This window comes from Crocuta crocuta, unplaced genomic scaffold (genome assembly GCF_008692635.1).
Source record: "Crocuta crocuta isolate KB4526 unplaced genomic scaffold, BGI_CrCroc_1.0 scaffold587, whole genome shotgun sequence".
NCBI lineage: Eukaryota > Metazoa > Chordata > Mammalia > Carnivora > Hyaenidae > Crocuta > Crocuta crocuta.
In genome coordinates, this window is record NW_027532403.1 from 1,547,799 (window position 1) to 1,567,088 (window position 19,290).

Genomic DNA, 19,290 nt, shown 5'->3' on the forward strand with positions numbered 1-19,290 from the left:
TTACACATGAAGAAACTAAAGTTTAAATAAATTTGTCCAAGGACTCATACGTGGTAGGATCAGAATTCAAACCATGTCTATCTCGTTCTAGAACTAGGGTTATTAGCCACTGTGCTAAACTTCATTTTTTTGTACACACACACACACATTTTTATTCTAAAAACAAACCATAAACCCTACTGTTACATTTGGCATATAACCTGCAAGATAAATATTAAACGTACATTCAAATTTCCAGGCATAGCTACTAAGGTTAGAGTCCAACAGCTGATTATGAAAAAACTTGGGATTTACTTAAATTGAGGCTTACCATGTTTAATCAGCTTAAAAGTATTATTTGGTCATGATGTCCACTTTTATGAAGTTTAGAAATACATTAGAAAAAAGGAGTTAAGAGGTAGGCATAGAAATTATTCAAATAATGAAGAATAAATATTTAAGAGAGGGCAATGTAAATTGAGTTGTTTTTGGGTTTTTTTTTCTTCCTGAAGAAGAAAAGGCTGCAGGAAGATTAAACCACAGTTTTTAAATAAAGTCAGAACTATGGCGTGGTTAGTGGGAGCAGCTGTTCTCCAATCTCAAACCACATCTGGAATATTACGTTTAGTTCTGGTACCACATTTTAATAGAGACCTTGATCAACTGGAGTGTGTCAGAGAGGGGTGAATTCAATGGATGTACCTAGAAGCAGTAACACATGAGTTACAGTTGCTGAAACTCTGGTTCTTCCAAGAAAAAGGCTTGAGGGAAACCAAAGATCTGGGTCAAAGTCATGAAGGTCTGTCGTGCCGAAGAGGATTTGGCTCGTTCTGTATCATGCCAGACGGCAGCACTAAGGCCAGTGAGGTCAAGTGCCAGTTCAAAATAAAAAGAAATTCGGGGCCTAATAAAATGGCGTAAGGGAACTCGTGAGGGTCCCTGGAACTTACCAAGCGGAAAGGAGAGCGTTCGAATCTTCTCGTTACAATTGACGATATAGAACTACCAGCTGAGATGGGGTAGCATTTGCGTAAGTCAATTGTAAAGAAATGAGAGGTAACTTTTTTTAGGGAATGACCTGATGGTTCTTTTTTCGGATACCAGTGATATATCTCATATAACCTTTGTATCCCCTACTGCCACAGACCTGTATTCTTTTGTTCAATCAACACGTCTCCAAAATCATATGACATAGTACTGTCTTCTGGAAATTTGCTTTTTAAGCACTGAAAAATATCCTTTTTATAATTGTTTATTTAACACAACTCACTAGGAGAAAATAGAGGGGGGAAGGGAAAAAACCCACAAACTTTGAAAACAAGTAGACAGCTTTTTAGACAAACATGAACAGAGAGCATGAGATCTAGACTTATTCTCAGTTAAAACTTTAACATCCCACGTGACCTTGAGTAAGTTAAGTTACTTAAATTCTCTGTGCCTCAGTTCCTTCATCAGTAAAATGGGTATAATAATTCTTGCCTCATGGCTCTTATGGGAATTAGTGAGTTAATGTGCGCCCAGTTCTTTGAGGTGTTTGGATGAAAGGTGTTGTTTAAATACTAGGTATCGTTATTAACATTTAATGACCATATCTATTCTTAGGATACCAAGTATCCTAAGAAACAAAAGCTGTTACAGGCCACAGAAAAGCTTTCAAAGACAGCTTCACAAGTGCCTATGAATATAAGCTAGAATTATTGAGAGAGCCTTGTGTCTTCCTGTCTGCTTAAAAATTGCAGTCCCATGGATTGAACTTGCTCATTTAGCTCTAGATTCAAGGGGTGCTTTTTAAAGCACTTTTGCTGTCTTCAAACTAGTGTTCATTACTGCTTTTAAACTGGCGGTAATTTTGGAATCTTCAAATTATTTCATTTTTATCTAATTATGGTCTCAGTGGAAACTTCTCAGTAACATATGCTAAATGTGGTAGTTTTTATCATTTTGTTTCCCTTGTGCAAACAGCAGCTTTTGTCCTTAACATGGGAAGAACACATAAGAATGTTGTTGATCGGGGTGAGATTGCCTTGCTTTGTCCTTTCTCCTGGTGTTCGTGGCTCATTGCTGTGAAATCCTGCTTGAGTTTTCTCACTCCACTCCTTGTACTTTCCAGAAGCAGCAGAAGCTGGTGGGGAGTAGGAAAGGAGGAGGTCCTTCCCTGGTCTCAGATGACAAACTTAAAAGGTTAACATTTAAAGAGTAAAACAAATACAGAAAAAGGTGCAACAGTGATATACTGAACAACTCAATTGGCAACTACATTATCAGCTTCAAGATGACTGGGGGGAAAGTCCTTCACATGAAAAAGCAGAGTACCCAATAGAAAAATAGGCAATAGTCATGAACAATCACTTTGAAAAACAAGACTGATCAGTAAATATGAAAAGTTGCTCGGAAAAATGCAAAAACAATGGAGACACTGTTTCACACTTTAGGTTGCAAAACATTTTTGCTTAAAGAATACCAAATGTGGAGAAGAGAGTGAAATAATCTTGATGCTGGGAGTGCTTTGATACAATCCCTGGAGAACAATTTAGCAGTATTTAATAAAGTTAAAGATGGGCATACACTATGTTTCCACATTTCACTTCCAGACTTACCGCTCCAGAGAAACTCTTGCTCATGCGTACGAGGAAATGTGAACAAAAATGTTCATAGCACTATTTCTTTGTAATGGTGAGAAACATCCTGAATGAAAGGTGGAAACAATCTAAACATTCAGCAAAAGGAGGCCAGTCAATAAACCGTGGTGCATTCCTATGATGGAATACTATGCATTGTACAGGAGTGAAAGGGAATTGACTAGACAAGTATCACTCTGGATCACTACGGAAAACTCTAAAAAAAAAAAAAAAAAACCCTCATAATTTTCAGAACAGAACAAAAAAGCTGTAGAAGCATATAGGAAAAATATCATTTACATAAAGCTTAAAAATATTCAAAGGAAGATGGCTGGCAGTCGAGAAATTCAAACTCTGTGTGTATAGAGTATGAATTCCTTGCCTTGGCAGTTTCTTTCAAGTTAGTGTTTCAGCACTTTCTTGAAATTTCCACCCTCCTAGTGCCAAGTAATTGCTACAATTGAGATTTCTGTAGAATTCAGTAGGACGAGGCTCCAAGGGTCCCCCTACTCCTCCAAGATAGATTCATTCTAACCAGAGCTTTCCAATAGAAACACAATGTGAGCCACATATGTAACTTAAAATTTTCTAGTAGCCACACTTTAAAAAATGAAAATGGACAGGCAAAATTAATTTTCATGATAGATTTTAGCTAATTAAACATACTCAAAATATCCTATAATAATCAATAAAAAATTTTAATAAGATATTTAAATATTTCTTATATGAAGTCTCTAAAATCTGGTGTACATTTTATAATTAGAATGCTTTCCATTTGGATGTCAAATTTTCATTAGAAATACTTGCTCTATATTTAGATTCATAAAATTTATTTTTGTAATATAGTTTATTGTCAAGTTGGTTTCCATATAACACCCAGTGCTCATCCCAACAAGTGCCCTCCTCCATGCCCATCACCCATTTTCCCCTCTCTCCCACCCCCATCAGCCCTCAGTTTGTTCTCAGTATTAAAGTGTCTCTTATGGTTTGCCTCCCTCTCCATAACTATTTTTTTCCCCTTACCTTCCCCTATGATCCTGTTAAGTTTGTCCTGATCCACATATGGTGAAAACATATGGTATCTGCCATCCTCTGCCTGACTTATTTCACTCAGCATAATACCCTCGAGTTCCATCCATGTTGCTACAAATGGTCAGATTTCATTCTTTCTCATTGCCATGTAGTATTCCATTGTATATAAAAAAAAAATACATCTTCTTGATCTATTCATCAGTCGATGGACACTTAGGCTCTTTCCATGATTTGGCTATTGTTGAAAGTGCTGCTATGAACAGTGGGGTACATGTACCCCTACGCATCAGCATTCCTGTATCCCTTGGGTAAATTCCTAGTAGCGCTATTGCTGGGTCATAGGGGAGTTCTAGTGTTAATTTTTTGAGGAACTTCCACACTGCTTTCCAGTAGATTCATAAAATTTAGAATTGCAAAGATAGATTTACATACTCAACTTGTTCCAAACCCACCTAAAAGTTTTCTAATAACTGCATCAAGTATTGGTTTTTAATTAATTGAAATGGAGTAAAATGACACATTGAGTTCCTCAATTTCACTTGCCACATTTAAAAGCTCACTAGCCATATGTGTGGCTCTTGGCTACCATATTGGACAGAGCAGGTCTAGCCTGTCATACCAAGAAAGTATCTATGTCCACCTTCCTTTCCTCTCTGGAATTCCTCTTTTCACATGATTGAAATCAAATGAAAAATGTATAGAATGGCTTTTCTGGACAAAGGAAGCCACACAGAGCCACTGCAGTGAAAGGTATTCATTGACCAGCAAGGGTCAAGGCCACTTAACAACAGGAGGCTGGCCTGCTTTATGTGCTTAGCCATCTACTTCCTAAATTCTCAACTGCCTGTTGTAGCTGTAGTCTCACACTACAGAAAACTGAGGAGAATCCCCCAAGTTTCCATGCTCTCAGATCAACTCTATGTCTGGAGTGTCTTAAATTGTTAAATTCCCCAGGTGTGAGCCATTGGGTTTTACTAAAACACCAGCCCCTCTACAAGTTTGGCACTCAAATGTCCTCTGGGACTCCTTGGTAATTTCTAGATTGAAAAACTTAACACAAAAATCTAAAGAACTCATCTGAGAAAAAATATGCAGACACTTGCAGAGAGATGGCAGGGCCCTCAGAGACTGTGATGAGAAAGCAATGCTGCAGGTAGGCAGAAAAAGAGAGATATTGGGGTATTCAAACTGAAAGGGAACCTGTGAAATTTAGGCAGATGCCAGTGGGGCATGATTTGGCAGAAAAAGGGTACGAGTCCCTGGGATAGAGCCCTTAGGGCTAGAAAGGCAAACTGACCAGAACTTGAAGTGAAACAGATCCATACAGTCCTTGTGAGTCCGAAACAGTGGGCAGCATGTCTCGTTAGGAAACAGCAACCAGAGTATCAGTGGCTGAAATGGAGGGCCTTTTGATTTTTAAATGAAAGTCTGTACGACTCCACAGTATTCTAAAATATCCTCACACTTCTATTAAGTTTAATGCCAGCCTATGCACACAACACATGCACCCACACACATATTCACCAGAACTATAGACAGGGCATAGACTGGTTCCTTAAGAAAAGAACAGCAACAAAGCCTTTGAAACTATTGATAATTAATAAGCCAGGCAGTAGCAATTAATATGTGCAGAGATGGGGCGTCTACTGTTCTCCGAGCCATAGCTCATTTAAAATACTCACCCTGTAATTTATGAGTGATATTTAATACCTCAGTGACCATAAACCTCAATGTTTTATTACCACTGCTTAGCATACCTTTGATGTGTTGCCCAGCACGACACAATCCAAAACAAATTACTTTCAGGAAGCTAGATATTATATAAATGCAAGAAAGTCATAAATAATGCACAGGAGGAATATTTTCTGTGGGTTCTGACATGCCACAATGGGTCTCTATGAGCCTTACTTCTCAAGCATCTCGATGGCCCTAAGTGAAGGACAAGAGGGGTGACCATCAGAGGAGAATTTGTCAGACATGCCGGGAATGCTGACTTTCAGGCACCACTGGCACCAGTTTTTAGCCTATAGCAGACACATGTAAGTCACATGAGGACCCTTTAGGAAGCAGACATTCTCTTATGCTGTTATCATGAGTATAAATTGGTATCGTCCCAGTTTGGAGGGCAATTTGGCAACATCTCAGTGAGTACACCCTTAGATCCAGGCAATGTCACTTCAGAAAATTTGTCTACAGATATAGAGGCACATATGCAAAATAATGTATGTTGTGTGTAATGTTGCCATGCCATCCACTGAAGTGGTGTTCAAATTGGCAAGATTTGGAAATAAGCCAAAAGTCCACCAAAATGAGACAGGTTGAGTAAATTATACAGCAGCCCAAAGGAATACTATGCAGCTAAGATAAAGAGCTGGGAAGAGCTCAATGCATATATTGTGTAATATCTTATATCTGTAAGATATATTGTGAAGTGTAAAAAGCACTGTGTAGCAGGGTGTGTATGGTACTCGTAGTGTTCAAGAAGAAAAATGTCAAAAGGATGCTCCAAGATAGTGCAGCAATATGAACCTTAGAAAGGACCACCATTTCTTAGCTTAGGAAAATACAAGGAGGACCATGGAGTTATCAGAACCTAAAATTTAAGGAGACATTCCGGGGAGTGAGGGACTCAAGACATCTGAAAAGGAATGTCACCTGGCTGGTGCTGCAGTCTCTTTGGGGATGAGGGTGGGGTGCAAAGACAAAGACAGGTTCTAGGAGTGCAGGTACAGGCTAGAGGTGGGGACCAATTGCACTGCCACGCTCCCATCTTCCTGCCTCCCAGCCTTCCTCTAGTATACTCTATAGGCTGCTTCTCATAGAGAACCAGCTGGCAAAGAAGAAATGCAGTTAGTTTCCCGAGTCCCAGAATGGAGTAGAGAAGGATGGATGTGAAGTTGACCGGCAATAGGTTAGGAACTTGCACGATAGATTTAATAAAAATGGCCAGGTTGGGCACAGGATCACATGTGTGGCTGTTGGAAGGGGTGCATTTGTAAGTTACGATGAGCTTCCCACCATGCCCTGGATCTGCCCTTTCCCACCGTAGCCTGGGATACCAGGGGCACCAAGAGCAAGGCTTAGATTCACACCAGCGGATTATGTATCTACTTGGGCCAGCGTCTTGGTGGGCTTTTTTGCGTCTCTTGGGTTTATTTACTCTTCTGATATCACTTATGATGAAGAACATTGTTGTCACCGTACAAAGGAGAAAGTCGACTGAGAAAAAGGCATGCTTCTAGGTAGAGGATCTATGAAAACGCTCTTCCTCTCCTCATCTGTATTTATCCCTATTGCTCATTCTGTCAGCTAATGGATGGTTAGTTGAATTAAACGAGTAAGTGGTTTCAGCTACTTACCCAAAAGTAAGTCTTCTTTGGGATGAGGGGGCGGCCACGCTGTGACTGAGCTGTGGCACAGTGGTAGGGAAAACAAGTTGGGGCTTTCTCCTTAATCCTAAAGCACCCAGTCCTGGGGAAGCTGACTTATCAAATGCCTGGCCGTCTGCACTCTCCAGCTTCCTCTCTTCCACATCCATCTTTAGGTGCCCAGTCCTGAAAGATGGTTCAGCCGCCAAATGAGCTTTGCAACAGGAAAGACAACAGTTGACACCATCTCCTTGAGTCAACAGCTGTGGCCCAAAGCAAATAAAATAGCTCTGTGGTGTGAGTCCAAAGGAAAGGCTTAGAGGAGTGGGTTTTACACGTCTTCCCCAAAAGGCAGAATTTGAGTTCTTAAAGCATGTTTGTTAATCATGTCAATACCTTGCCAGCTCCTCCCCGCCCCCTGGTGTTTTCTATTCAGGTCAGAGAACACCCCCACACAGACTTCCCTGTGATGGTGACCCGAGGGAGGGCTAACTTGAGTGTTTGTCCTCTTATTTTGAGGCCATGCTCCACAAAGGAAATTCTTAAAAATCAAAAATAAACTTATTTACCAAGAGCTATGATACCAAGTGAATAGCAGGTGGCTTTTCTGAGTAGAGTAGAAAGAATATTTTCGCAAAACAGATCAACAATAATAAATTAACTAAGCCATGAATCTTGCCCTTCAAGTGGCTCACTTGGATAAACAACACTGGTACCCTCTTTAAGAAATTCCGTCATAAGAAAATACAAACTTCCCAAATAACCAAATTGACAAATGATGATTTGCTTTACAAGGGAATCTCTGCAAAATAACCATAAAGCATTCTTTCCGTTGTTTCCCCAATAGGAATCCCTTTCCCCAAATCCTTTTCTGTTCAGTTACATATAAGTTTTTAGAAATAAGCCCATTTTGGGAAGTAAAGGGTACCGATACTCAATACAAAGGGTTTTAATTTTATTCACGAAGCTGTCTTTGACTCCCAGCATTGAATCCTTTGTCCAGCTCCTAGCATCTCTCACTTTGGTTTCACTTCTCTTGCTTCCTGTGGAAGCCTAAACCAATGATCCAATGATTTAGGGGTAAATTCCTCAAGCCTCTCCGCCATGTTCCTCCAACCCCCGCAGGGGTGTTCTCCCAAATTTTGCCATTCTTGAGACTTCTCTGAATGACCACATCAGAGTGGACATAAGTATCTGTCCTTTGGGTATGCAGGTTGAACTTGAGTAACTCCACTTACCACCTAACATGTCCAAGTCAAACTTAATTGTTTCACTTTCAATTGCAATGATACTGTGGACAAGGACTAAAGAAAAAACAGTTGAGCTTATAAGACTGGAATCACTTTTTCCCCCCTCTAATACGCTTGTACCTCCTATTTTCTCTTTTTCTCATAATATTTTTATATGAAAATATATGTACTGAGATGTTACCACAGACTTCTCAGACTTTTATCTAAACCCACAGGCCTCAATACTGGGCAAAAAAAAAATCTAGCAAAATTAGATAGTCTCAGTAGATGTCTAAATCCTCCAGTTTCCAACTAGGCTAGAAATAGCATCGGGAAAAATCCTTTTGTGCCATGTGATGGTTTTGTTCCCAATCCTAAGTCACCTTTCAATAGGGTTAAGGTTTGAAAAGCTACAGTTAAAAATGTTAACTAAATAGATTAGACTTTCAGAAATTGGAGTAGTTTGAATTGTGTTTAAGATTTGTGTTGTTCCTTATTTCACTTGAAATGATTCCCCTTGCCCGGATTAATAATGGATTTGCCTAGAAATGTAGGTGCTTAATGCTGTTGTCTGTTGATATGAAACAGCTGAGGAGCCAGGGAGCCAGAGAGGCCCAGCTTCTTACTTCATGGAAATACTCAGTAAGATGGTCAAGTGTATACTCACTACTATCTACTTGTGACAAGTAATACCCACTTTAAATGGCTTTCAAGTAACCTTTAATCTTTCTCCTCCTGTTTCTCTGTTTCTCTCTCTCTCTTTATAGATAGATAGATAGATGATAGATAGATAGATATGTTCTCTTCATATATATATTTAATAAATTTTAAATTTCCTGAGAGGTGTTGTTAACAAGAGTCCTATTATTAATCTGTAAGTGGAAATCTGATCATTTTGAAGTAAGAAAATCTCTTTCCCAGCAGCTGGGTGGGCTCTATCCAAGTCGAGGAAGCATTTTAGACACATTTTAGACCACCCAAAAGCTACCATAATGCCAATATATTTTGAATATAAATGTAAAGTAAATGTTAGCTTTCCCATGATTTGTGCTAAGCACAATAAACACCAAGTGAGTCCAGCAAAATCAGAGGAGCTTTAAGAAATTTGCTTTGATGATATTAACAATCAGACAAAGATATCAGACTCCGTTCCCATATGAACAATTACATATTCTGCCTCTCTCCAGTGAGGTCTAATAGCACCAAATGTTAGGCCCTTGGTTGTTCTCTCCACGAGGCAGAGCCAGCTGGCCAATGGCAAATAAGATGAATCTGTCTGCAAGTGATCAGGCTTCCACAGCTGGGAGACAGTATTCATCTCGATCTCTTTATTCCCTCATATAAAAAACTGGTTTTCCACTTTGTCTAAATGAGAAATGAGACTATATTCTTTCCTTATTCCTGCTCCAACTACCTAGAACCTATTAAAAACTGTAGACCCCGTGAGAGCCCAAACAATATTTGACTCAAATGACCTAGAGTATCAGCAGATCATGGAGACGCTAATTAGAAGAATAAAGAAAACATGAACCACAGCAGGTAGACACTAAAAGAGTGAAGGTGAGCTCTGCTTTTTAAAAACAGGGGCATTCATATTAATTGGGGTTGGTTTCTCATGGTGTCACACCAGTGAATAAGGGTTCTGAGACAGGCATTAGAGACTCCAACAGAAGCAACATGATGAGTGAGAAACAGCCTGCATGATGTGGTGAGCTGAAAGCATATGCTTTGTGTGAATGGGGGTGGGGCAGGGAGGCTACTGCACTCCAGGCTATTGATGCCCACAGGGCTATGGCACCAATGTGGTTCACTGGTTTTCGGAAGAAGCTAGAGGTATAAGAATCTATGGGAACTCTGTCATTTTTTTTATTTTTTTAAATTTATTTATTTTTGAGACAGAGAGACACAGAGCATGAGCGGGGGAAGGACAGAGAGAGAGGAAGACACAGAATCTGAAACAGGTGCCACGCTCTGAGCTGCCAGCACAGAACCCGATGTGAGGCTCAAACCCGATGTGAGATCGTGACCTGAGCCGAAGTCGGACGCTTAACTGACTGAGCCACCCAGGCACCCCAAGAACTCCCTCAGTTTTTAAACGTTACAAGCTAAATGTGAAAAACACCTAAACAGCAGGCAAGCCAAACAAAACACTCACGTGGGCTGCTAGTTTGCAACCTCTGTTCTATGGGATGGACATCTTGGGGGAAGCAAGCGGAGATGGACAATATGTCATCGCGGAGACGTAAGCATGGCGTGAGTGATTGGACTCCAAGACTGTCCAGGTCCTTTCCAATCCTGAGACTCACCCAGCACTGACGAACCCAGGAGTCAAATTTGCTGATGACCACTGATGCTGATCCTGACGGTAGCAAAGCATGAGTTCTACTCGCACAACTCCCACAGCACTGGGCCCCACAAGTGCCCCAGCCCATTCCTTGATTTTCAGTTCAAGCATTTCTTATCGGTCACAAACGAACCCCATGAGAACAAAGTTAAAAGTAAGCCAAATGCTTTGATATTTGTCAAACGCCGGAGGTACACCTTTCTCTTCTATAGAAGAAACTCAGAAAATTATACTTACGTGCTTTCTGCAACAGAAGTCATTTACCCAAAATGATTTTCCTCTACATGTCAGTGCATGGCTAATGACTGGGACTTTACAAGTGAATGGGGTCACAAACTTGGTACTTGTGTGGACCTCACTGAATGCTTTACCAGGTGTCACTTGGAAAGCAGCAGGTCCCAAACCTTTCATGGACCCCTAGAGCCAAACTCAATCTGAAGGACAACAACGAAAATAATGTTGATATTTTAAGAATCAGTGTTTATGGAATCAAATAACTAAAACAAAAAAGACTACGAGAAAGCGTAAGCTGTGACCCATCTTTTTTTTTTTTTTTTTAATGAACTCTGACCTGGGCTTTCTTTCTCAATGCACCCCCCACCCCTCCGTTTTTCAGAACCCCTTGGGCTCTCCGGCCTAGCAGAGAGAGGGTACTATCTCTGTCATCACCATCATGGGTCACATGTGGTTCTTCTGATATGGGCAGATAGGCAGAATGTGGTTCAGCCAAGAGGTACAGGTAGCTGCCCAGAGGCTTTCGAATTATGAGACCTGGGGCATTTACCTTGGCCTGTTCTAATGCCTCTTTACACCTGCACCACATAGACATACATTTTGTATAGTCACCTGTAAATCATCTATTGAGAAACATATTGTGTCATTTCCCCAGAGAAGTGGCAATCCTTTCTTTATTTTTTTTCAGTATTCCTTTTTGGTTTTAATTGGCTTTGTTATTCTCGGGTGTGAAATGGTATGTAATCCTTCTATTCTTTAATGAATAAATACATTCGGCACTAGAAATATAGTCAAGGCAAACTAAACTGGTAAAATCCTTACCCTTGAGGAGCTTACACTCTAGTGGCCAACACCATGCCATTATTTTCTGGGTTTCAGAGAATGACACAGAACACATGTCCTGAATTTTGAGCTGCAATCGAATATTTCATGTTAGTGCCTCTGTTACAAAAAGCACAGAAAAACGTATTTTCCTATTTTATGGTGTTGGCTTCAGACTTCCATGGGATCCCAAAAGGAAGTCAGATTTTAAGGGATGAGTTCGTCTTCTTGGAATCTTGGAAAAGCAAAGGGATTGAATCTCTTGTAAGCTTCCCTATGGGAGGTGAGAGACCAGATCGCTGAGAATCTGGCAAAACTAAGGTAAATTATCTGCTGAATTGATTGAAATACTTGTAACAAGCCCTTCTGCGCAAATTTTCACGACTTCTTTATGATAATTAGTTTCATGGATTATTGCCAAATGGCATATTTTTCCTACTCCAAGCCCCTTTCTAAGCACTCCTGGGAATGTCTGAAATATGAGATAAGCACTCTTAACCCAAAGTTTTATTAAAAAGTTTAATTAACACAAATGCCAAATGACACACTGATTGCTATTAAGTAGGTAGACTACATGTAAATCTGTGAACTACTGAGTGACTATGAAACCCACTTCCCTTAGCAACCACAGAGCTTTATTTCCTCTCCTGAGCAGGCGAGAGAGCCCTCCGGATGTAGTTCCCCACAGTCAGCCTCCTGGGTTCTCAGGACCGCACTGCCTGCAGTGAAGCTTGTAGTGGTGGTGAATTCCCCTGAACTTGTTCTCTGTCAAGCCTTCCTCTCCCCCAGCCCCGGTACCACTCTGCCGGGTCCTCTCGCTTTGATCTCCTTCTCCATGCCTTCTGGGAAGCCACCAGCCTCAGAGGAACTCGCTCATTTGTTAAAACTTGTCCCCACCTGGGAAATACACATTTACTGGATCCTCTCTCAAGCCTCCAGAATATGGAAAGTTACCTAATTTTTATCTTTTCTAGCACAGTCCTCCTCTAGAACCTTGGTTCTTCAAGGGAAGAAAACCATGTTCTTACACATGCTTGCATCCTTAGCACCTAGCAGTGTCTGGCACATAGTAGGGGCTCAGTTATTTACAGAATGAAAAAATGAAGGCACTGTCCTGTTTCCCATATTCTCTTTTCTGTTTTTTAAAAAAAAAGCCTTTTGGAGAGAATCTTCCTTTCCCACTGTGTCCTTGGAGGGCCTTTATGTTCCCTTAGCCTTCTACCTCCTCTACAGATGATTCCTTATATCACAATCATGCTAAATAAAAATATCCCAGGGATGCCTGGGTGGCTCAGTCAGTTGAGCATCCAACTCTTGACCTTGGCTCGGGTCATGATATCATGGTTCATGAGATCAAGCCCTGCCTCAAGCTCGAGTCTGCTTCGGATTCTCTCTCTCCACCCCTCCCCTACTTCTACTCCCTCTTAAAATAAATAAGCAAACTTTAAAAAAATAAAAAATAGAGGCACCTGGGTGTCTCAGTCAGTTAAACATCCAACTTCAGCTTAGGTCATGATCTCGTGGTAGGTGAGTTCCAGCCCTGGGTAGGGCTCTGTGCTGACAACTCAGACCCTGGAGCCTGCTTTGGATTCTGTGTCTCCCTCTCTCTCTGCCCCTCCCTCACTCATGCTCTGTCTCTCTCTCTCTCTCTCAAAAATAAATAAGCATTAATAACTTAAATAAATAAATAAAAAATAAAAATAAAAATATCTCAACTTCTCAGCCTACAATTAACGAAGTGACTAAAGGAAAGCTCTAAAAGATTATCAAGAATTTTAATTTTTTTAAATGTTTATTTATTTTTAAGAGACAGATTGAGAGAGAGAGCACACACAAGTGGAGAAGGGGCAGAGAACGAAGGAGACACAGAAGCAGAAGCAGGTTCCAGGCTCTGAGTTGTGAGGCAAAGCCCAAAGCGGGGGGCCTGAACTCATGCACCATGAGCTCATCACCTGAGCCAAAATCAGAAGCCTAACCAACTTTAATCAGGTGCCGCAGGAATTTCAGGCTACAATGAAATTAATGGCAGAATTCACTACACATTGCTGAGCAATTCCAGCACAATCGGTGATCAGCAGGAAAGATTAATCTATTCACAAACACTCATGGACAGGAATGGAGAAAATGAATATGTACAAAAAAGTATAGTGAAAGGAAGGAAATGGAAAGAACAGAAATCAGAAGAACTTGCAGTAACAGCATCAGTTCATCTGTCACCTACAGATGAACAGCAAAAGCTCTGCACAAGAGCAGTGGCATGCAACAGTATTTTCGCCCCAAGTCTGTGGGGCTGCTGGGTGGTTTTGCTGATCTGCGTCAGGCTTGACCAAGAGTGGCTCAATTTGCTCATGGGTCTGCAGTCAGCTGAGCGGGCTGAGGGCTTTTGTCTCTAAGGAGCACACTCTACATGTTCCCTTTATCTTCCAGCACTGGTCTAGGCTTGCTCGCATGGAGGCAGCTGACTTCGCGCAATGCCTCATGGAGCCTAGGCTCCAAAGGAGCACACTGTCACTTCTGCCTCACTCCCCGGGCCAAAGCGTGTTTCAAGGCCAGCATAGGCACAAGGGATGGCACTTCATCTCTTGATGAGAGGAGCTGGAATTCTCATACAAAAGCTTTGGATACACAGAAGGCTGGAGAATTGGGGCCATTTTTGAGGTCAAACCATCACCCAAGCCCCAAGTTCCATTTATGAGTAGCAAGGCACACATTTACGACTGCCTTAGTTTGAGTTCCTCTAGAAGCTGATCCTGAGACAAGAATCCAAGTGCAAGTGGTTGATTTGGGTAGCAGGGCCTGCAAACACTGGCAAGGCAGTGAGGAAGTGAGAAAGTGAGAAAGTGAAGGGAAGAGCCCTCCCTTTCTTATCAGGCAAGTTCCCTTTGTGGATAACTGAAGATTATCCCTGCGGAGGAACTCAGAGCTGGTCCAGAAGATGTGCCTTAGAGTGGTCCTACTAAAGAATGAAGAAGCTGGGATATTTACACACCAGCTCCTCTCAGTCACTGGTTACAACTGCTTAGTGGTGGGAGTGGGGGGTGTGAGGGGCAGGAAGGGGAGGTGGTGGAAACGGAACATCCGTCAATGGATACCTTGGACCTGCTGCAGGAGCAAAATAGGCTCCACGGTCAGCTAGAAACAGTCCGCAAGCAAAGAACTGCAAACTTAGAAGTTGAGCAGTGTGTCCTGAAATGGGAAAGGGCATTGATATGGCAGGGCACCGACCGTGTCCATTACAACACTCGACAGCTGCTGATCACGGCGAAGTCTGCCAAAGGTTATCGTGTAGCTAAGTGGAAAGCCTATGGATAAATCCAGGTTTTCATTATGAACAAATCCCGTCACCTTTCTGAACCTCATTTTCCTTGATAATAGGTACTTCATAAGCATTTTATTAAGATAAAATTGAGATAATGTGTTTATTTAATTTCAATTGCCTGGTAGATAAATAAATGCTAGATGTTAATGTCAAGATGCTTTCGTTTCCATTTATTTATTTCTCAATAATTTCAGTGGAATCAAACACATCCTTTACGACGTTTGCTTGGGCCCCCACACTGGGACCATCCTTTGGCCTCTATGGCAGTCTCCCAGTAGCAAAGAACAGAAAAGAACTTGGAAGTTTGAGAAATGGTAACATCTTTACGTAGCTTGATAATCCAGTAAGTGTTCCCACAGGCAACTCTTCTTCAGTGAAACAGGATCAACAACAACTAAATGCTTCCAATAGAAAACTGTCCCCTCCAGGGGCGCCTGGGTGGCTCAGTCGGTTAAGCGTCCAACTCTTGGTTTCGGCTCAGGTCATGATCTCACAGTTCATGAGTTCAAACCCTGCATCAGGCTCCGTGCTGACAATGCAGAGCCTGCTTGGGATCCCCTCTCTCTCTTTCTCTCTCTCTCACTCTCTCTCTGACCCTCCCTCGCTATAAATAAATAAATAAATAAATAAATAAATAAATAAAAAAGAAAACTGTTCCCTCCTGTGTGCAAACAGAATTGAATACGCACTGTCAGCAGCCAGTGTACATTTAAGTATGCTGTGCTTTGCTCTGAAGGCACTCCTTCCTCGGCCTTTCTGGAAGCTATCCAGACCAATGCTTATCTCGTTTGTTCTTTACTGATGACCTTTCATGACCGGCTCCAGGTTAATGAAATCAAAATTTTAAATTGAATTCCCTTTGCCTTTGAGGACTGTGTTTCAGACTTTTTGCTTCTTTTCATGAAGCATAGATAGGGTCGCCCTGGGTAGGAGCACCAGGGATCAAATGAATGCAAACCACATGCTATGAAGAGAGGGTGAGGCTAGATGACTGGACGGGCAGGATCTCTGACGTGTACCTACTTCCTTATTCCACTAACTACCCAGAGGCTTCCTTTGATTGCACAGACTCCACCAGTGTGCTTGAAGACACTAATTGGTTTTCCACTGGAGAACTAGGGAGAAGCTTTCTCACTGCATCAAAACCTACAAGAGACTTGAGGAAATTATTTGGGTCATGATTTTGCCTATAGGCAAGTCCTCCTGGAAGCCATCTGAGTTAGATGACAGCTATCTTTACTGAAGGGGCACAGGAAGTCATTGAGTGTCCTAAGGGTGCCATTGTGGGAGAATTGTGCCTCTGGTCTAAATAAAACCCCTCCTGTTGTTCTACTATTGAAAAAGAAAGTCCTGGGGTGCCTGGGTGGCTCAGTTAGTTAAGGGACTGACTTAATCTCAGGTCATGATCTCGAGGCTCATGGGTTCAACCCCGTGTGGGGCTCTGCGCTGAGTGTTCTGAGTCTGCTTCAGATCCTCTGTCATCTTCTCTCTGCCCCTCCTCCACTTATTCCCTCTCTCTCTCTCTCTCTCTCTCCCTCTCTCTCAAATAAACTTAAAACAAAGTCCTTCCCCCCATCTCTGATAGAAAGAGTATTATCTTTGCCATAAAATCTATCATATTTTTGGAAATCTTTCTGTATGTTCTCAGCATTCTCTTACCAGCATTTCCTCATAGCCCTCATTTTTCTGTTAGTAATAATGTAGCTAATGTGGCTCTTTCCAAATTTGTTTCAAATACTCTGTAAACTTTCTTAATTGTGAAATCCAACTCTAGGCTTCAGGAAACTTGCATGTAAATCAAAGTATGTGGGGTGACAGGAAACTCTTCTGAGGNTCTCCACCAGCACCACCGATGACAATAATGCCTTTAGCAGAAAATAAAGCCTTTCTTCTACTCCATTATTAGAGATGAGACAAAGCACGCATGTCCCAGGGAGAGATAATGTCAGGTTTTAATTCTCAGAGACGTACAGATGATGGGCATCAGGTCTTTTCCAGTTAGCTTTTGTCAGGAGTGGTTGCACTCTAGGGTACCTCCAGTTAAAAAAAAAAAAAAAGGAAAGAGGGGGGAAAAGGTGCTTATCATTCCTTGAGGCTATTCTATATCTTTTATTTTTTATTTAAAAATTTTTTAATGTTTATTCATTTTTGAGAGACAGAGACAGAGCAAGAGCAAGGAAGGAGCAGAGAGAGAGGGAGACACGGAATCTGGCTCCAGTCTTGGAGCTGTCAGCACAGAGCCTGATGCGGGGCTCAAACTCATGAACTGTGAGATCATGACCTGAGCTGAAGTTAGATGCTTAACTGGCTGAGCCACCCAGTTAATGGCACCTTGAGGCCATTTTATATCTTTTAAACAGCCCTCTTACATTTTTAGGAATTTCCTCTAATCTGTCTTGCTTCCCTAGTATTGAAAAAATTACTGTTTCCCAGAAACACTTGTAATAGAGCATCATCTGTCCAGATTTCCCCTCAGAAAGGGCACCCTGAAGAAGGACATCACTTAGCAAAGTTGGTGGTGAAGGCATCCATGGTTCGGGGGCGGGGGGATGGGCATAGATGCTAAAGGAACTTCCAAGGGACCAGCTCTAGATCACCAGTGTGAACTACCTGGTCTGGCCCTCCGGGGCTTCACAGACTCAGTCCCCCTGGAGGGTTTGGGCACTCCTCCACCTGCAACCTATCCCTTAATAGATTAATTTTCTCCTTAGATGAGCTACAGTGCATCCTGTTCATATCTGGAAACATTTCCTGATATAGGGTTGTTTCAACAATAAATTCCACTGTGGACTTGCTTCCATGCCACTGAAACTCAATGAACTTTTCGTTCTGTTGAAATTCCTACCAGACTCTTCAAAGATACCACAGCCATTTCCCTGTGGAGACAAACCCATGCGGTCTGGGCATTGATGTGGCCCTTTTAAAAATTATAAATAATTCTCTCTGATACATCACTTTCTTGGTTTGGAGAATTAACACAACAGAGAAAGGACAAAAAGAAGCCCATGTTTTGAATTCTAAGTTAGATAGCGTGACCTAAATCACAGGCTGGGTCCCCACAAGGTTTCTGCAAGTTTAAAAGAGAGAAGTCTGGTGACAACAGGCTGTGTAGCATGACAGCTGGTGCCTCCAAAAGCGCTGCTAAAACAGTAGTTTTCAACCTTGGCTGCACATTAAAATCATCTGGAAAAATTTTTAAATGCCAGCGCCTGGGACCCACCCTTAGGAATTTTGTTTCAGTTGGTCTGGATTAGAACCTGGGCATCTGTACTTTTTCAAAACTTGCCCAACGGATTCTAAGACCATGGCTGAGACCTCTGCAATAGGATGGATTCAGGTCACACCCCAAAATCATAACACCAAGGTAGAATTCTTTTAGTGATATCACTGTAACTACTTGCCACATCCTGGTATAGATATGTCTCGGTTTATACAATAAGAATGTTTATACGTGAGAATATCCATCAAATGATAAGTTAACGGATCCCAAGAGTGGCAAAGCCAACAATAACCCACCCACGAAGGCATCCACTTTAGTTCAAGGAGCACTGTCCCCCTGATCTGCCCAGTATCCTCTCCAGGAGACTGACTCCAGATCTTGATTGGATCCACCTGGTTTAGGTAAGTCTCCTCGATAACATCTGTAGCAATTCACGTAACATAGAGTTTTATAAAATAAGCAAGGGGGCTTGTTAAAAGTGACCTTACTTTGTGGCATAGATTTGATATCTCTTAGTGAATAGTTAATGTAGAAACACACACACACACACACACACACACACACACAATTTAAGTTAGCTACCAGAGTGAACTGGGACAGCAATGGGCTGTGAGGAAAATGGAGGCTTTGTGTTAGCTTTGAGTCTTGCCCAGGAAACCAACAGGCTCCAAAGGACAGATGTTCCCGGAAAATAGGTGGTTGCCAGAGCAGCAAGGGCATTGCCCAGAAATGGAAAACCAGAAGGCGAAATGGCACAAATGGAGATCATTCTAATAGTCAGGTAAGAGGAGACAAGAGACTAGAATTGGGTAGGAAATGCATTTAATGCCAACTAAATTGGATTAAATGAAGACAGTCACAGAAGTGAATGCAAGAATGAGAAGCAAGTAATTAAAATAAGGCAGCCTGGGCTGAATCAATGTAGATGCAAAGCAAGAAGGGGGACCAGATAGCCAGAATGGGGGAAGTAGAAATCTGGAAGGGCTGGAGGGGAATAAGAGAAATACAGAAGAATCGATTTTATCCAACAAAAACCTAAAAGCTGTGCAACCTAACAGGAGGGCGCTGCATGCCTCAGTGGCCCTGCAGTCCTTACCCTCAGGGACAGCTGCTGATCCCTATTCA